Below are 15,000 nucleotides of genomic sequence, written 5' to 3' on the forward strand. Positions count from 1 at the left end.
AACCACTTCAATGTGCGGCTCGGGATTCGATAAGAGGGACCCACGTGCAGTTGAGTCCCCGATGTGTCTGTCTTTACTTACTACTTCTTAGAGTGGAGTCTTTACGCAGTGGGTGGGGTCTCTACGCAGTGGGTGGAGTCGCTCTGCAGTGGGTGGAGTCTATATCCAGTGGGTGGAGTCTCTGTCCAGTGGGTGGAGTCTCTGTCCAGTGGGTGGAGTCTCTGTCCAGTGGGTGGAGTCTCTACACAGTGGGTGGGGTCTCTACAGTGGGTGGAGTCTCTCTACAGTGGGTGGAGTCTCTACACAGTGGGTGGGGTCTCTACAGTGGGTGGAGTCTCTCTACAGTGGGTGGAGTCTCTACAGTGGGTGGAGTCTCTACAGTGGGTGGAGTCTCTACACAGTGGGTGGAGTCTCTACAGTGGGTGGTCTCTCTACAGTGGGTGGAGTCTCTACAGTGGGTGGAGTCTCTACAGTGGGTGGAGTCTCTACAGTGGGTGGAGTTTCTACAGTGGGTGGGGTCTCTACAGTGGGTGGAGTCTCTCTACAGTGGGTGGAGTCTCTCTACAGTGGGTGGAGTCTCTCTACAGTGGGTGGAGTCTCTCTACAGTGGGTGGAGTCTCTACACAGTGGGTGGTCTCTCTACAGTGGGTGGAGTCTCTCTGCAGTGGGTGGAGTCTCTACAGTGGGTGGAGTCTCTCTACAGTGTGTGGAGTCTCTCTGCAGTGGGTGGAGTCTCTACAGTGGGTGGAGTCTCTCTGCAGTGGGTGGAGTCTCTACAGTGGGTGGAGTCTCTCTACAGTGTGTGGAGTCTCTCTACAGTGGGTGGAGTCTCTCTACAGTGGGTGGAGTCTCTCTACAGTGGGTGGAGTCTCTCTACAGTGGGTGGAGTCTCTCTACAGTAGGTGGAGTCTCTACAGTGGGTGGAGTCTCTCTACAGTGGGTGGAGTCTCTCTACAGTGTGTGGAGTCTCTCACACTATGCTGGCAGTGGTTTTCCAGTGTAGTCACCATGAACAAAGTGTCTTCCAGACTAATGGAGAATGGATGGTGGAGTATATTATTATTATATTAGTATACTGAGGCAACCTGGGAGGGTGATAGGGTTGTTTCGAGTGCTTGTTGAGGGTTAGAGGGCTTGAGAGGGGGCGTGAGGGCTTGAGGAGGGCGTGAGGGCTTGAGGGGGGCGTGAGGGTGTGAGCGCTTGAGGGGGGCGTGAGGGCTTGAGGGGGTGTGAGGGCTTGAGGGGGGCGTGAGGGCTTGAGAAGGGGCGTGAGGGCTTGAGGGGGGCGTGAGGGCTTGAGGGGGGCTTGAGGGGGGCGTGAGGGTGTGAGGGCTTGAGGGGGTGTGAGGGCTTGAGGGGGGCGTGAGGGCTTGAGGGGGGCGTGAGGGTATGAGAGGGGGCGTGAGGGCTTGAGGGGGGCTTGAGAGGGGGGCGTGAGGGCTTGAGGGGGGCGTGAGGGTGTGAGGGCTTGAGGGGGGTGTGAGGGCTTGAGGGGGGTGTGAGGGCTTGAGGGGGGCGTGAGGGTGTGAGGGCTTGAGGGGGGTGTGAGGGCTTGAGGGGGGTGTGAGGGCTTGAGGGGGGCGTGAGGGCTTGAGGGGGGCGTGAGGGCTTGAGGGGGGTGTGAGGGCTTGAGGGGGCGTGAGGGCTTGAGGGGGGTGTGAGGGCCTTGAGGGGGGCGTGAGGGCTTGAGGGGGGTGTGAGGGCTTGAGGGGGGTGTGAGGGCTTGAGCGGGGTGTGAGGGCTTGAGGGGGGCGTGAGGGCTTGAGGGGGGCGTGAGGGTGTGAGGGCTTGAGGGGGGCGTGAGGGCGTGAGGGCTTGAGGGGGGTGTGAGGGCTTGAGGGGGGCGTGAGGGCTTGAGGGGGGTGTGAGGGCTTGAGGGGGGTGTGAGGGCTTGAGGGGGGTGTGAGGGCTTGAGGGGGGCGTGAGGGCTTGAGGGGGGCGTGAGGGTATGAGAGGGGGCGTGAGGGCCTGAGGGGGGCGTGAGGGTATGAGAGGGGGCGTGAGGGTATGAGAGGGGGCGTGAGGGCTTGAGGGGGGCGTGAGGGCTTGAGGGGGGCGTGAGGGTATGAGAGGGGGTGTGAGGGCTTGAGGGCTTGAGGGGGGGCGTGAGGGCTTGAGGGGGGCGTGAGGGCTTGAGGTGGGCGTGAGGGTATGAGAGGGGGTGTGAGGGGTTGAGGGGGGTGTGAGGGCTTGAGGGGGGCGTGAGGGTGTGAGGGCTTGAGGGGGGCGTGAGGGTGTGAGGGCTTGAGGGGGGCGTGAGGGTGTGAGGGCTTGAGGGGGGCGTGAGGGCGTGAGGGCTTGAGGGGGGTGTCAGGGCTTGAGGGGGGCGTGAGGGCTTGAGGGGGGTGTGAGGGCTTGAGGGGAGTGTGAGGGCTTGAGGGGGGTGTGAGGGCTTGAGGGGGGTGTGAGGGCTTGAGGGGGGCGTGAGGGCTTGAGGGGGGTGTGAGGGCTTGAGGGGGGTGTGAGGGCTTGAGGGGGGCGTGAGGGCTTGAGGGGGGCGTGAGGGTGTGAGGGGGGCGTGAGGGCTTGAGGGGGGCGTGAGGGCTTGAGGGGGGTGTGAGGGTGTCATTTTACTGTTCAGTTGGCTCTTTGTGTGTTTTGTTTGTAAGAAGCCAACAACACTAGGTCTCTTTTTCTGTCATAATTCCATGATTACACCCAAAATGCACTGGACAACAAAACTAGCAATGCCCTGATTTCATTTCCAATGTTCTCATCTTCACAACTGCGTCATTTAAACACTTTTCATGCTAAAAAACATGTATTAATGTGCTGCTGTCATATTTTAATCGTGACATCATGTTTCTCCGTCTGCTGTTGTCATGATGTACCTCAAGGAACTCCCATCAGCCTCTCTGTCAACGTTATCAATTGTTTACACCGTAAAATGTATTTTTCTGTCCGATTACGATACTGTATAGATCCTGTATTTATTGCAGACGTGTTTCTCTTAGAAGACTGACTTGACTGTGATCATCCATTGAATGTCTATTCTATTCTGAGTGTGTGTGTGTGTTTGTGTGGTCTAAATGTATGTGAATACTAAAGATTCATTTGCCTTGTAAGAATACGGTATATAGTGCAAGCTAACTTTTGATAAATTCTGTTTTACTTGTCGTCAAAAGGTGAATGCTGTGGTCTAATCCTAACCTGCTTTAGTGCTAACACTAGTTTGTGTGGTTGTGTTGTGGTTGTGGTTCTTGTTGTAGTTTACAGACGGAACCAGTTCTGCAATTATTAACATCTCTGGCTCCTCCAGCCAACATGTACGTATGAGCCTCTTCTCTCCATCCCTCTCTACCCCTCTGTTCTGCTCTCCATCCCTCTCCATCCCTCTCTACCCCTCTTCTCCTCTCCATCCCTCTCCATCCCTCTCTACCCCTCTGTTCTGCTCTCCATCCCTCTCTACCCCTCTCTTCTGCTCTCCATCCCTCTCTACCCCTCTCTTCTGCTCTCCATCCCTCTCCATCCCTCTCTTACCCCTCTCTTCTTCTCTCCATCCCTCTCTACCCCTCTCTTCTTCTCTCTGCCCCTCTCTAACCCTCTCTACCCCTCTCTTCTTCTCTCCATCCCTCTCCATCCCTCTCTACCCCTCTCCATCCCTCTCCATCCCTCTCTACCCCGCTCCATCCCTCTCTACCCTCTCTTCTTCTCTCCATCCCTCTCTACAATCTCTTCTTCTCTCCATCCCTCTTTCCCCTCTCTTCTTCTCTCTGCCCCTCTCTAACCCTCTCTACCCCTCTCTTCTTCTCTCCATCCCTCTCCATCCCTCTCTACCCCTCTCCATCCCTCTCTACCCCGCTCCATCCCTCTCTACCCTCTCTTCTTCTCTCCATCCCTCTCTACAATCTCTATCCCTCTCTCATCCCTCTCTCCATCCATCTCTATCACTCTCCATCCCTCTCTCCATCCATCTCTATCCCTCTCTATCCCTCTCTCATCCCTCTCTCCATCCATCTCTATCCCTCTCTCCATCCATCGCTATCACTCTCCATCCCTCTCTCCATCCATTTCTATCCCTCTCTCATCCCTCTCTCCATCCATCTATATCCCTCTCTCCATCCATCTCTATCCCTCTCTACCCCGCTCATCTTCTCTCATCCCTCTCTGCATCCATCCCTATCCCTCTCTCATCCCTCTCTCCATCCATCACTATCACTCTCCATCCCTCTCTCCATCCATTTCTATCCCTCTCTCATCCCTCTCTCCATCCATCTATATCCCTCTCTCCATCCATCTCTATCCCTCTCTACCCCGCTCGTCTTCTCTCATCCCTCTCTGCATCCATCTATATCCCTCTCTCCATCCATATCACTCTCTCCATCCCCCTGCATTCCTCTCTTCTTTTCGCTATCCCTCTCTCCATCCCTCTCTATCCTTCTCTCTATCCCTCTCTTCTTCTCTCCTCTTCTTCTCTCTATCCCTCTCTTCCTCTCTCTTCTTCTTCTCTCTATCCCTCTCTTCTTCTCTCTTCTTCTTCTCTCTATCCCTCTCTTCTTCTCTCCTCTCATCATCTCTCAGAACTGTTTCATCTCTCTCAATAAATCACTTAACTACGTATTGTCTTGTGCATATTCCTATTGGGACAGAATAAGTATGGTTCTTGTGTGTCGTAATGAAAAGTCCTTCGCTGGGGCTGTTAATTGATCACGTGATTCTTATTGACAACTAATGCATGTTTTCAAACTCTGAAATCCTCCTTTCACATTGAAGGTATGAAACAACTTGTTGACTGTGTGTTCACAATGGCAACAAGTTGAGTAGTAATTCATATGAACAGAAACTGCCTTAGATCACTATCAGTGTGACTGTGTGTGAGGGTGTTTGTTGGGGTGTCAGTGTATGTACAGTATCAGTCAAACGTTTGGACACACCTACTCATCCAAGGGTTTTTCTGAAATTTTTGTTGGTACTATTTTCTACATTGTAGAATAATAGTGAAGACATCAAAACTATGAAATAACACAAATGGAATCATGGAGTAACCAACAAAAAGGTGCGAAACAAATACAAATATATTTTATATTTGAGATTCTTCAAAGAAGCCTCACTTTGCTACAGTTGCCATAGCAAGCGGTGATGCAGTTGCCATAGCAAGGGGTGATGCGGCCAATCAAGATCCTCTCAATGGCGGCACATCTTTTCAGCCTCCTGAGGTGGAAGAGGCATTGCCGTGCCCTCTTCACAAAACTGTGGGTGTGTTGGGGAGGGGGGGGCTGGGATTATATTGATCTAGGATTAGTTTACACTCCCCCTAAACCTATGAAAGAGGTGGGGACAATTCCCTTAAAACTGACCTTGGATCAGTCTACAGCAGGGTTGGCCTCAATTCACCATTTTGGAATTGACTCCTATCCAAGTTATGAGTTGCAATTTGAATTGAATTACCCACAAGATGTACAATCTGAATTGAATTACCCCACAAGATGTACAATCTGAATTGAATTACCCACAAGATGTACAATCTGAATTGAATTACCCACAAGATGTACAATCTGAATTGAATTACCCCACAAGATGTACAATCTGAATTTAATTACCCCAGAAGATGTACAATCTGAATTGAATTACCCCACAAGATGTACAATCTGAATTGAATTACCCCACAAGATGTACAATCTGAATTGAATTACCCACAAGATGTACAATCTGAATTGAATTACCCCACAAGATGTACAATCTGAATTGAATTACCCCACAAGATGTACAATCAGAATTTAATTACCCCAGAAGATGTACAATCTGAATTGAATTACCCCACAAGATGTACAATCTGAATTGAATCCAGTGCAATTCAAATAAATTTCAGAGAGTTGAATTGAAGTCTCCCAGATACTAAAGAATATTGAACTTTTCTCTGGAAACTATGTTCATGTATTATCTTAACCTTTTTTAGTGCTTAGAATAGATCATTATATTACATTATATATATATTATATCATTATTTCCACCAACCATTTCATTTGTTTGGTGTCTTTTTGAAGACCCTCAGGGTCAACTTGAGGGTTAAACTAATGCCTTCTGTCAAATGTAGCATTTTCCCCATATTGAACAAAATGTAAGCGATTCGTAAAAATTATAATAATTTTGAATATTTGCATACAGGTCTTGTTTTTCTTGATATTCCCCATCCCGCATGCGGGAGCGTAATCATCGCCTGACAATAATTAGCATAACGCAACGGACATAAATATCCCTAGAAAATATTCATATTCTTGAAAATCACAAATGAAATCTATTGAGACACAGCTTAGCCTGTTGTTAATCACCCTGTCATCTCAGATTTTCAAAATATGCTTTACAGCCAAAGCTAGACAAGCACTTGTGTAAGTTTATCGATAGCCTAGCATAGCATTATGCCCTGCTAGCAGCAGGCAACCTTGTCACAAATCAGAAAAGCAATCAAATTCAATCGTTTACCTTTGATGAACTTCGCATGTTTTCACTCACGAAACTCCCAGGTAGATAGCCAAAGTAAATTTTTTCCCAAAAGATTATTTTTGTAGGCGAAATAGCTCCGTTTGTTCTTCACGTTTGGCTGAGAAATCGCCCGGAAATTGCAGTCACGAAAACGGTGAAAAATATTCCAAATTAGCTCCATAATATCAACAGAAACATGGCAAACGTTGTTTATAATCCATCCTCAAGGTGTTTTTCTAATATCTATTCGATAATATCGTCGGGACAATTAATTTTTCAGGAGGACCGATTGAACTAATGGCTACCTCTGTATTTTAGGTGAGAATCTCTCTCGGAGCCACCATGTGACCACTTACGCAATGTGGCCGCCTACGGCTATTCTTCAACATAAATGCGTAAAACTACGTCACAATGCTGTAGACACCTTGGGGAATACGTAGAAAGCGTAAGCTGGTTCATAGCACACTCACAGTTGAATAGGGACTCATTCGAACGCAGCGCTTTCAAAACCTATATCCCGTTTTTTTCCCAAAAATGAAAATACTGCCCCCTAGAGTCGCAAAAGGTTAAGAGTTAAAAAAACATTTTAAAAAACCTATGTAGCGACATGTTTTAATGTTTTATAGATATGTATATTTGTTTACATTTGTTTACATTACCTAATATGGAATAGAAGGAATTTGAATTTAATTGAACTTCACTCAATTCAATTATTTTGCCCTTACTTCAAATTCGAATTACAATTCTGTATCCTGTTTACTACTTGAATTCAAATTCAAGAATAAAATTACAATTTCAGGCATTCTCAAATCCATTCACAGACCCAGGGTCAGATGACTCTCGCTGACCTAACTGTAACCAAGATAATTAAGACCACGAAACGGGCCTTAGATCACTGTTTAGGGAACAACTTAATCCTGACTCAGATATTCTCCATTCACTACCAGCTAGATGGGTTTTACCCAGGCCTTTAATCCAGACTCTCTGTATCTCCTCAGATATTCTCCCTTCACGACCAGCAAGATGGGTTTTACCCAGGCCTTTAATCCAGACTCTCTGTCTCTCCTCAGATATTCTCCCTTCACTACCAGCTAGATGGGTTTTACCCAGGCCTTTAATCCAGACTCTCTGTCTCTCCTCAGATATTCTCCCTTCACTACCAGCTAGATGGGTTTTACCCAGGCCTTTAATCCAGACTCTCTGTCTCTCCTCAGATATTCTCCCTTCACTACCAGCTAGATGGGTTTTACCCAGGCCTTTAATCCAGACTCTCTGTCTCTCCTCAGATATTCTCCATACACTTCCAGCTACGACGGGTTTTCCATCTTACCCAGGCCTTTAAACATGATATCCTAAAACTGTTACATCTTAAGGAGAGTGAACTCTGCACCAGTGTGTGGTTTAGGGTGAGGAGGAATGTTGGTCAATGTTCTGGATCCTCAGTGAAGCAAGACTCCAATACTTCTAGAACTAAATTCAACTTTCTTCCCTTCCTTCCACCCGACTTTTCTTGTCACTCATTTATTTATTTTAAAAAACATTTTTTTTGGGGGGGGGGGGATCTCAGTCAGGTCCATAATTATTCAACAGCCTTGATAAAGATGTGCAATCATTAGTGTATAAAATGAAAACAAATACCTGAGATATATTGTGTGTAAACACCATGAATGCAATAAGGGTTCCACGGGAAACGCTGATAAACACTTTGGTTCCTACCCTGTCGTGCAAAACAACTGTTACATTTCCCCAGCAAGAAAACCAAATAATAGTCTCTCAAACAAAAAGGGGGGAACTAACAAAGAGTCACTGACTGCAACCAAAACTTAACAGGTGGGGTTTTAGGAGAAGGTTCTGATGGGGGTGATGACACTCATGTGGGTGTGTCCACTGAAAGTTGCCTAGTAACAACAACTGGGACCTAAAAGATGCCCACCGTGTGCGTCCACTAAGAGGAAAACAAAAGAAAAACCCACATCAAACGTAAAGACAGGAAACAAAACAAAACATTGAGCAAAAAGAAAACAGGTCAAGATCAGATAAAGGCTTTTCGAGAAATCCAATAGGGAGCACCAACTAAAAAGGTGTTGACCCTCCACATCTCTCAAGACAGCTGAAGCACTGGGCCAGCCGCTCTTAATTAGCACCTGGGCCAGCCGCTCTTAATTAGCACCTGGGCCAGCCGCTCTTAATTAGCACCTGGGCCAGCCGCTCTTAATTAGCACCTGGGCCAGCCGCTCTTAGTTAGCACCTGGGCCAGCCGATCTCTTAATTAGCACCTGGGGCAGCCGCTCTTAATTAGCACCTGGGCCAGCCGCTCTTAATTAGCACCTGGGCCAGCCACTCTTAGTTAGCACCTGGGCCAGCCGCTCTTAGTTAGCACCTGGGCCAGCCGCTCTTAGTTAGCACCTGGGCCAGCCGCTCTTAATTAGCACCTGGGCCAGCCGCTCTTAATGAGCACCTGGGCCAGCCGCTCTTAATTAGCACCTGGGCCAGCCACTCTTAGTTAGCACCTGGGCCAGCCGCTCTTAGTTAGCACCTGGGCCAGCCGCTCTTAGTTAGCACCTGGGCCAGCCGCTCTTAGTTAGCACCTGGGCCAGCCGCTCTTAGTTAGCACCTGGGCCAGCCGCTCTTAATTAGCACCTGGGCCAGCCGCTCTTAATTAGCACCTGGGCCAGCCGCTCATAATTAGCACCTGGGCCAGCCGCTCTTAATTAGCACCTGGGCCAGCACAGGTGCAACACCTTCCTGCTAACGAGGTGGACAAGACAGAACAGGTGTAACACAGTCCCGACTAACGAGATGACAGCAAACGATACGTTTTAATGTGTTAAACGTACTGCACGTGATTAAAGTCCAACCTCAAAACATTAAACGGAAAAACCAAAATCTGTAACAAACAACATCAACCATCAGAAAAATAATAATAATGTATTTCTATGATTCCAACAGTGTTTCGATCTGCACTGAACAAAAATATACATTTTAACATGTGAAGTGTTGGGGAATTTTTTCCCCCAGAAATGTTCCATTCTCACAAAAAAAGAATGCTTATTTCTCTCAAAATTCTGTGCACAAATTTTGTTTACATCCCCTGTTAGTGAGCATCTCTCCTTTGCCAAGATAACCCATCCACCTGACAGGTGTTGCATATCAAGAAGCTGATTAAACAACATGATCATTACACAGGTGCACCTTGTGCTAGGGACAATAAAAGGAGTATTTCTGTCTATAATAAAAGCCCTTTTGTGGAGGAAAAACTCATTCTGATTGGCTGGACCTGGGTCCCCTGCACCCCTGCCCAGTCCTGTGAAATCCATAGATTAGGGTCTAATTTATTTATTTATTTACTGATTTCCTTACATGAACTGTAACTCAGAAAAATCTTCGAAATTGTTGCATGTTCAGTTTATTTTTATGTTCAGTGTACATCGTAAGTACATTTGCAATATTAGGTTAAAGAAATCCCAATTAGATTATGTTCCCATGTCTTGGAACCTTTCCGCCTGGTATAGAGGTTTTGAGTGGCAGGGAGCTCGGCCCCAGTGACGTACTGGGGTGTACTCATTACCCTCTGTAGCGCCTTGCGGTCGGGTGTGAGAGACACACACACACACACACACACACACCCAAGTGACTGGGCATGAGCAGTAGACAAGTCTCTGTAAAAACCACTGTTACAACACAAATCAATCTATCACCAACTAATTGTAATGTGTGGACTGCATTGTAGCCCATCTCATCAGTTCTACATCACGCTGAAGGTCACGTCACCACCCAACACACACACACACACACACACACACACACACACACACACACACACACACACACACACACACACACACACACACACACACACACACACACACACACACACACACACACACACACACACACACACACACACACAAGTCTGCCCTAAAAATCATGCCGCCTGCCTGTTTTTTTTCATTGTTGATTGCCTCCAGATCCAGAATCATGCCAGTCCTGGCGCCACACACACACACACACACACACACACACACACACACACACACACACACACACACACACACACACACACACACACACACACACACACACACACACACACACACACACACACACACACACACACACTCTAAAGGAAAGGTGTGTGTTGCGTCATGAGAGTGTTTGAACCTTCTGTTCCTGTCAGGGTTGAAGGTCACAGGCAGACAGGCGGAGTGTGGAGTGACATGATGGTGGTGTGTGTGTGTGTGTGTTTGTTTGTGTGTTTGAGAGAATGAGGGGCAGTTTTAAGCTGATCTGTCCCTAGAGAGTGTCTGGTCTTTGTAGTCCTTGTTCTCTGTACGTCAGAGACTTGGAACGACGTCGTCAACCAGACTGTGAGAAAACGTCTTCTTGACAAAACACACAGACCCGTGTCTGTATTCAAAACTCTAGAGTCACTTCATGTCAGGCATTTCCCAAAATATAGATAAACTCTTAACTAAGATGATTACTGCACAAAAGTCAAACACACGCAGACCAGTGTCTGTGTTCCAAACTGTCATACAATTCTCACGTGGTCGACTCAAATTATATCCAAATTAGAACCTGAATTACCTGGTAACTGTAACCAGTAACTAGTAACCAACTGTAACTAGTAACCAACTGTAACTAGTAACCAACTGTAACTAGAAACCAACTGTAACTAGTCACCAACTGTAACTAGTAACCAACTGTAACTAGTAACCAACTGTAACTAGTAACCAACTGTAACTAGTAACCAACTGTAACTAGTCAGCAACTGTAACTAGTCACCAAGTGTAACTAATAACCAACTGTAACTAGTCACCAACTGTAACTAGTCACCAACTGTAACTAGTAACCAACTGTAACTAGAAACCAACTGTAACTAGTAACCAACTGTAACTAGTAACCAACTGTAACTAGTCACCAACTGTAACTAGTCACCAAGTGTAACTAATAACCAACTGTAACTAGTCACCAACTGTAACTAGTAACCAACTGTAACTAGTAACAAACTGTAACTAGTAACCAACTGTAACTAGAAACCAACTGTAACTAGTAACCAACTGTAACTAGTCACCAACTGTAACTAGTAACCAACTGTAACTAGTCACCAACTGTAACTAGTCACCAACTGTAACTAGAAACCAACTGTAACTAGAAACCAACTGTAACTAGAAACCAACTAACTAGTAACCAACTGTAACTAGTAACCAACTGTAACTAGAAACCAACTGTAACTAGTAACCAACTGTAACTAGTAACCAACTGTAACTAGTAACCAACTGTAACTAGAAACAAACTGTAACTAGTCACCAACTGTAACTAGTAACCAACTGTAACTAGTCACCAACTGTAACTAGAAACCAACTGTAACTAGTCAGCAACTGTAACTACAAACCAACTGGAACTAGAAACCAACTGTAACTAGTAACCAACTGTAACTAGTAACCAACTGTAACTAGTAACCAACTGTAACTAGAAACCAACTGTAACTAGTAACCTACTGTAACTAGTAACCAACTGTAACTAAAAACCAACTGTAACTAGAAACCAACTGTAACTAGTAACCAACTGTAACTAGCAACCAACTGTAATGAGTAACCAACTGTAACTAGAAACGAACTGTAACTAGAAACCAACTGTAACTAGTCACCAACTGTAACTAGTAACCAACTGTAACTAGTCACCAACTGTAACTAGTCACCAACTGTAACTAGTAACCAACTGTAACTATAAACCAACTGTAACTAGAAACCAACTGTAACTAGTAACCAACTGTAACTAGTCACCAACTGTAACTAGAAACCAACTGTAACTAGTCACCAACTGTAACTAGTAACCAACTGTAACTAGTAACCTACTGTAACTAGTAACCAACTGTAACTAGTAACCAACTGTAACTAGTAACCAACTGTAACTAGTAACCAACTGTAACTAGAAACCAACTGTAACTAGTCACCAACTGTAACTAGTAACCAACTGTAACTAGTAACCAACTGTAACTAGAAACCAACTGTAACTAGAAACCAACTAACTAGTAACCAACTGTAACTAGTAACCAACTGTAACTAGAAACCAACTGTAACTAGTAACCAACTGTAACTAGTAACCAACTGTAACTAGTAACCAACTGTAACTAGAAACAAACTGTAACTAGTCACCAACTGTAACTAGTAACCAACTGTAACTAGTCACCAACTGTAACTAGAAACCAACTGTAACTAGTCAGCAACTGTAACTACAAACCAACTGGAACTAGAAACCAACTGTAACTAGTAACCAACTGTAACTAGTAACCAACTGTAACTAGAAACCAACTGTAACTAGTAACCTACTGTAACTAGTAACCAACTGTAACTAGAAACCAACTGTAACTAGAAACCAACTGTAACTAGTAACCAACTGTAACTAGCAACCAACTGTAATGAGTAACCAACTGTAACTAGAAACGAACTGTAACTAGAAACCAACTGTAACTAGTCACCAACTGTAACTAGTAACCAACTGTAACTAGTCACCAACTGTAACTAGTCACCAACTGTAACTAGTAACCAACTGTAACTATAAACCAACTGTAACTAGAAACCAACTGTAACTAGTCACCAACTGTAACTAGTCACCAACTGTAACTAGAAACCAACTGTAACTAGTCACCAACTGTAACTAGTAACCAACTGTAACTAGTAACCTACTGTAACTAGTAACCAACTGTAACTAGTAACCAACTGTAACTAGTAACCAACTGTAACTAGTAACTAGTAACCAACTGTAACTAGTAACTAGTAACCAACTGTAACTATTAACTAGTAACCAACTGTAACTAGTAACTAGAAACCAACTGTAACTAGAAACCAACTGTAACTAGTCACCAACTGTAACTAGAAACCAACTGTAACTAGAAACCAACTGTAACTAGTAACCAACTGTAACTAGTCACCAACTGTAACTAGAAACCAGCTGTAACTAGAAACCAGCTGTAACTAGAAACCAACTGTAACTAGTAACCAACTGTAACTAGTAACTAGTAAACAACTGTAACTAGTATCTAGTAACCAACTGTAACTATTAACTAGTAACCAACTGTAACTAGTAACTAGAAACCAACTGTAACTAGAAACCAACTGTAACTAGAAACCAGCTGTAACTAGAAACCAACTGTAACTAGTAACCAACTGTAACTAGTAACTAGTAACCAACTGTAACTAGTATCTAGTAACCAACTGTAACTAGTAACTAGAAACCAACTGTAACTAGTAACCAACTGTAACTAGTAACTAGTAACCAACCGTAACTAGTAACCAACTGTAACTAGTAACTAGTAACCAATTGTAACTAGTAACTAGTAACCAACTGTAACTAGTAACTAGAAACCAACTGTAACTAGAAACCAACTGTAACTAGAAACCAACTGTAACTAGTAACCAACTGTAACTAGTAACCAACTGTAACTAGTAACTAGTAACCAACTGTAACTAGTAACTAGTAACCAACTGTAACTAGTAACTAGAAACCAACTGTAACTAGAAACCAACTGTAACTAGTAACCGACTGTAACTGGTAACTAGTAACCAACCGTAACTAGTAACCAACTGTAACTAGTAACTAGTAACCAACTGTAACTAGTAACTAGAAACCAACTGTAACTAGAAACCAACTGTAACTAGAAACCAACTGTAACTAGAAACCAACTGTAACTAGAAACCAACTGTAACTAGTAACCAACTGTAACTAGCAACTAGTAACCAACTGTAACTAGTAACCAACTGTAACTAGTAACTAGTAACCAACTGTAACTAGTAACTAGTAACCAACTGTAACAAGTAAGTAGTAACCAACCGTAACTAGTAACTAGAAACCAACTGTAACTAGTAACCAACTGTAACTAGTAACTAGTAACCAACTGTAACTAGTAACCAACTGTAACTAGTAACCAACTGTAACTAGTAACCAGTAACCAACTGTAACTAGTAACTAGTAACCAACTGTAACTAGTAACTAGTAACCAACTGTAACTAGTAACTAGTAACCAACTGTAACTAGTAACTAGTAACCAACTGTAACTAGTAACTAGTAACTAGTAACCAACTGTAACTAGTAACTAGAAACCAACTGTAACTAGAAACCAACTGTAACTAGAAACCAACTGTAACTAGAAACCAACTGTAACTAGTAACCAACTGTAACTAGTAACCAACTGTAACTAGAAACCAACTGTAACTAGTCACCAAGTGTAACTAGTAACCAACTGTAACTAGTCACCAACTGTAACTAGAAACCAACTGAACGTTGCCAATGTGAACACATCTTTGAACCTGTTCTGTCATGATAACATTCACTTTTGGACTTTGGTTAAGATTTAATATTTTCTTTCATCTTTACTTTAAAAAAAAAAATCTAATAACATCTTCCTCGATCTCTTGCTTTGCCCTTTTCTCTGCTGGCCTCAGCTGCTACAGTGGGTAAGTTGGGCTAGGTGTAACAATCGAGAGAAATCATTTTCTTCAAACAATCTCCAAATAAAAGGCCATTCCTGTAAAGTATATAATGTCCATGTGTTTGGGGAAGACGCTGTCGACCTAAAGA

General features: G+C 44.6%; 1 protein-coding gene across 1 annotated transcript in view; it reads left to right on the top strand.

The window, feature by feature from the left end:
* The window catches only part of dysf (dysferlin, limb girdle muscular dystrophy 2B (autosomal recessive)), a gene marked incomplete in the record, with an annotated part of 244,093 nt that overhangs the window by 220,530 nt on the left and 8,563 nt on the right, over window positions 1-15,000 (top strand).

This window comes from Oncorhynchus kisutch, linkage group LG16 (genome assembly GCF_002021735.2).
Source record: "Oncorhynchus kisutch isolate 150728-3 linkage group LG16, Okis_V2, whole genome shotgun sequence".
NCBI lineage: Eukaryota > Metazoa > Chordata > Actinopteri > Salmoniformes > Salmonidae > Oncorhynchus > Oncorhynchus kisutch.